The following is a 5,192-nucleotide window of genomic DNA, read 5'->3' on the forward strand; positions in this document are numbered from 1 at the left end:
GCTGGGGGATTGAACCACGGTCCCTGATGCTTTTGCTAAGCTTGTTCTAAGTAGGTGCTTTAGACCACTGAGCCATCTCTCCAGCCCTGAATTTAATACTAATGTACATTGTTTTACGTGTTGCTGAATCATTTTATTAATCATTTTGGAAGGATTTTTTGTGCCTATATTCATGAGGAATATCTCCTGGAATGAGTTGTAAAGTGTTTCTTCCTCTGCTATATTTTGGAAGCCTTTGCAAATGATTGATGGCAATTTGCAAATATTTCGTAGCATTTATCAGTTGTAGTTGAACTTTACTTTGTGAGATTTTGTTAAATAATAGGTTTGAACCTGGGAGTGATATGCCTCTCAGTTACATTTTCAACCTGTTATTTACCTTTAAAAATTTTAGATAAGGTCTCATTAAATTTCCCAGTTTACTCAGAAGTCACGATACTCCTTCCTCAACCTTTGGACTAGCTAGGATTTTAGGTATGCACCAGAACGGCCCCATTTTTGAGATGTTTATGATTACTGATTCAATGTCATTTTGTATAGTTTTATTCAAATTTCCTAAAAAAAAGTCCCCTTAATTTTGATAGTTATCCTTCAAAGAATTTCTCTAGTTCATCTAAGTTATCCATTTTGGGGGGCATATAATTGTAACAGTATTTCTTCATAATCATTTCTATAACACATTTCTATTATATAGGATAATGGTACATATTATGACATTTTCATATAAGTATATAGCATACTTTAATCAGACTTCTCTATCATCTCCTTAATCTTCCTCTTCTTCTGATCACTTTCTGCTTCTTTAATAATTCCCTTGCTAATCCCATGTTGTCCTTTTTCCTTGCTAGATTCAATATATGAAAGAAAACTTGCCATGACTTTATTTATTTATTTATTTATTTATTTATTTATTTATTTATGCATTTTGTATTTAGTGCAGGGTCTACAGGGTCTCACTACACAGATCAGACTCCTCCCAAGCACTGGGAATACAGGCACACGTCACCATGCCCGGTCTCAATCGCTGTCTTAGTGTGCCCTGGTCCCTGTCATGATTGTTTTTCTGAAGAGGATGATTCTGCTTACCGTGATCATCACTTCCACTCATTTTCTACTTGGCCCAGCCCATAGTTCTTTGGTATTAGCCTATGGTAATTTTTAAGTATTGCATTGTGTTGTCTTCAAATTAATTGTATAGAATACAAGATACAAGCATCCAAAATTGGTAAAAAGAGTTATCAGTAATTTATTTATTTATGGAAATCATAGTTTCATTTATTTTCACAAGAGACAGGTTACGAGTGAGCACATGACATAAAAGCTCAGTCATCATCAAACTGCTAAGGACATGGCAAGAGGTCACGCAGGGAGGTATCTGTGCAAAGTCATCTTCTTAGCATCAGATGGTGGGAAAAATACTTCTTTAAATAGCCCTGTTTATGTTTAGGAAAATAGATTTGATAAACTGGACAAGTAGACATTTGCCCTTCTTTACAATCAAGGAACAGTAACAAAGAATAAACTGAGACTTTAAAAAACCCAAATAAAAGCCAACACCACTATCAAGAGTTTTCTTTTAATATGCCATGAGATATCTTGATTGTATATTTTCCAAAGTACTCCCAGCCACATCTCCTGCCTTTCCAAAGGAACCTCCAGTCTTTAAATGCAGTAAAAGATGCTGGCTCATAGTTCTACTCACCTCTTTTTTTGAAAGCAATATAATATTAGTGACTTAAATGGTAATACATTTTTATCTAATAAAGGAAAAACATTTACAAGTATCAGAAATTTAAATTTGAAACATCTGCATTAATTTTGAATAGAATCAGCATTCTGAGGGGGATTTTTTGGTTTGTTTGTCTTATTTTTTTGAAAGGCAGCAGTTCTGACTAACTTGCTGATAAACACATTTCTGCTGGGCACAGAGGAAGAAGGAGAGAGAGGGAGACAAATGCTCTATTTCTGCATTGGTCCCAAAAGTACTACACAAGAGTATACATCAGAGCAAACATGCAATGGTTGTTTTAAATCTTTTACTGCAATTTAATGAAGTAAACAGTAATTAGCCACTAATTTTCCCCAAAACAAAAAATGTAAACAAGAAAATAACTGCTTATACTTATACAGCTTCTCAAATCATATTAGAAGGGTCTCACACATTCAATGATCAAGAAATTTTAAAATAGCAATAATAACTTTTGATTTAATAAAAATTTCCCTTTCTTCCCACCTTCATCCCAAGTATTTAACATGAAAGATCAGGCCTCCTTACATATCACTTTTATACTTTTGTGAAGCAGCAACAATGATCACTGATAATTTGGTATTTCTGTTTACAGTTGCTCCAAACTCTTGAATTTCAAAAAGCCATTATCCAGTGTTGCCATGAAATATACTGTAGATTTTAGGTAGTAAGCATTTTTTCAGAAACCAATGTTAGGCCAAAGAAATATAAAGCAGGGCATTACACTAAATTTCTGGATCTAGTACACTAAGAGTGAAACCTAGGAAAAGTCACCTACTGTTTTATAGAAGAAATAAAGATCTGCAAAAGCTGATTTTTGGTTGTATATTTTATACACTGTGTGGATTTGCAGCATCTGCTAGTTGAAGATGCACTGTAATTTATCCCTGACTTGTATCCCAGATCCTACTCACCCCACCCCAACAATCTACTATCATATACCAAGTACTATGGATATGAACCCAGGTCATCCCAGATAATCCGGTGAACAAATTTAGTGTAATGCACGGGTGTGAAGTGTGATATACAAAAAAGTCCTTTTTAATCTTCATCAAAGTTTTGCTGTAGAAGAAAATTGGCAGCCAAATTCTCATTCTTCTCACAAGGAAAATGTGCTTGTATCACAAGTCCTTCAGGAAATCTTAATGCCTTTAACCTTTCTATAGCTTCCTTTTCTTGAGGCATTACTTGGATGTAGTTCATGTGCCCGCTTCCAGCTTCTGCAATTCCTCCACTGCCACCTCCATCACCTTCACCTTGAACACCAGCTTTCTGTACTGGTTCATTCAACATCTGAATAAAATGCTCCTAGTGTTGGCTAATTTGCTGCAGCTACTGAGTATTCTCTCAATCTATCTGCTGTAGCAATGCTGGAAGCAAGGAAGGATTCTGTTGGATAATTTGTCTCATCTGTTGAAACTGAGGCTGATTCCATAAAAACTCAAGGGGATGTCCTCCAGAACTTGTTGTCTTCATTGCTGCTGTTGTAGTTGCTGCAGCTGCAGCCACTGCAGTGGCCTGAGGTGCCCTAGTGCTAGCTGTGTGAGGAGGGTCAACCACAGCCTGACTTGCTTGCTCTATCTCCAGGGGTTCCCATTAAAAGATATTCCACTGCTTTGTTAGGGTTGTTGAAACTGGCTCTCAGGACTGCAATTAATTGCTCTCGCTCATAGCCCATAGACATGATATCAATCACCATATTCTCATAAGACTGACCTGTCACAAATGCACTTGTTGCATCTTCAAAAAGGTTTGACTGAGAAGAATCTCCTGATGTACTGTCAGTTGATGTAGGGCTACTAGCTGGTGGCATCTCTGCTGGCTTTTCTGCAGGCTTCTCATGCTGAGCTGCACTAGCAGGCACAGGTTCAGAAGATGCCATTGTCACTGCTGGAGTGATGGATGCAAGTGTGGATGTGGGAGCCAAAGGAGGGGCAGGGGTTGGTGCCTTAGCCACAGCTGTTGCTGTGTAGGAACTAACAGTGGTGGTGCTGGCAGGGCTCGATTGCTGCATTGTAACTCGTGCTGGTGTGGTCACTGCTTTGGGTTTTGTCACCATAACTACCACAACTTTTTCTCATTGATTTTATATTCTTTGAGAGCAGTATCATCATTGAGGATTTTATCTTCATAAATTAATTTTTGACCTGCCAGTGGGAAGACATCTTTTTCTTTTTCAGATTCAATCTTCTCTTTCAGTGCTTTCACCGTCTCCTCCGGGTCGATGTCGATCTGGAAAGTCTGCTGCTGGAGGGTCTTCAGGGTGACCTGTATGGCACCGCTCCAGCTCCACTGTTGGGCCTGCACCAGGTGCCATAAGTAATTTAAAAAGAGAAGAAAAAATCTCTAAGTATTAGCTGTTCTTTTCAATAAACCAGCAGAAATCAGCAGTCCAATTATCCAAGCTATCCTGTACATATACATAAATATATCTTTTTCTCCCTTCCTTCCTTCTTTCCTTCTTTGCTTCTTCTTTTGTCTTTTTTCTATTCCAGCTGCTCCTTCCCCTTGAACAGATTGTTTCCCTTTCATAGTCTCTATTGCACTTTTCAGATTTTATTTATTCTTTCAGGTTCTTGCACTAGTGAGACAATATGATGTTTGCATATGCAGATCTCATTTATTTCACTTATGAATATGGTCTCTAGTTGCACCCATACTTATAAAAGTCTTGAGTTTATCTTTTTTGAGTAATACTCCATTGCATAAAAATGCCACATGTTTTTTATTCATTCCTCTCTTGATGGGCATTTGGGTTGTTTCCAAGATTTAGCTATGACATATTGTGCTGCTACAAACATGGGTACACATATATCCTTATGGTATGATATTTTTTAGAGCCTCAGGGAAAATTCCCAGCAGAGGAATAGCTGGTTTAAATGGGGTAAACTGTTTTTTATTCATTCCTCTCTTGATGGGCATTTGGGTTGTTTCCAAGATTTAGCTATGACATATTGTGCTGCTACAAACATGGGTACACATATATCCTTATGGTATGATATTTTCAGTTCTTCTGGAAAAATACCCAGGAAGGGAATAGATGGATTGAATGGGACCTCTAAGCCTAGTTTTTTGAGGAATCTCCACACTAATTTCCACAATGATTGTACCAGTATACACTCCCAGCAACAGTGAAGAAGGATTCCTTTTTCCCCGCAGCGCCCCCAAGCATTTGATACTGGTTGACTTCTTTTTTTTCTAAATTTTATTTATTTGGTACAAATACATACCTTGCTATGTAGCTCAGACTCACAGTGATCCTCCTGTTTATTAGCCTCCCCAAAGATGGGATTACATGTTGTGCCACCACTCCTGGTCTCAGTGGCTGGCTTGGCTTGCCTGGGGTGGGGTCAACATGGCATATGGTACTGGTGATCAAACGCAGGTCCTCCTACTTGCTAGGCAGGCACTTAGACTGCTGAGCTATCTCTCTGGACTAATATTG

At 38.0% G+C, this 5,192-nt stretch overlaps 2 pseudogenes; both read right to left on the reverse strand.

Moving 5' to 3' along the window:
* Window positions 1-2,762: 2,762 nt before the first annotated feature.
* On the reverse strand, window positions 2,763-3,821 carry LOC101564613 (annotated as a pseudogene).
* The window catches only part of LOC101587206, a 15,996-nt pseudogene continuing 14,612 nt past the window's right edge, over window positions 3,809-5,192 (reverse strand).

The sequence above is a fragment of the Octodon degus genome, unplaced genomic scaffold (genome assembly GCF_000260255.1).
Source record: "Octodon degus isolate 3935 unplaced genomic scaffold, OctDeg1.0 scaffold00077, whole genome shotgun sequence".
Lineage (NCBI taxonomy): Eukaryota > Metazoa > Chordata > Mammalia > Rodentia > Octodontidae > Octodon > Octodon degus.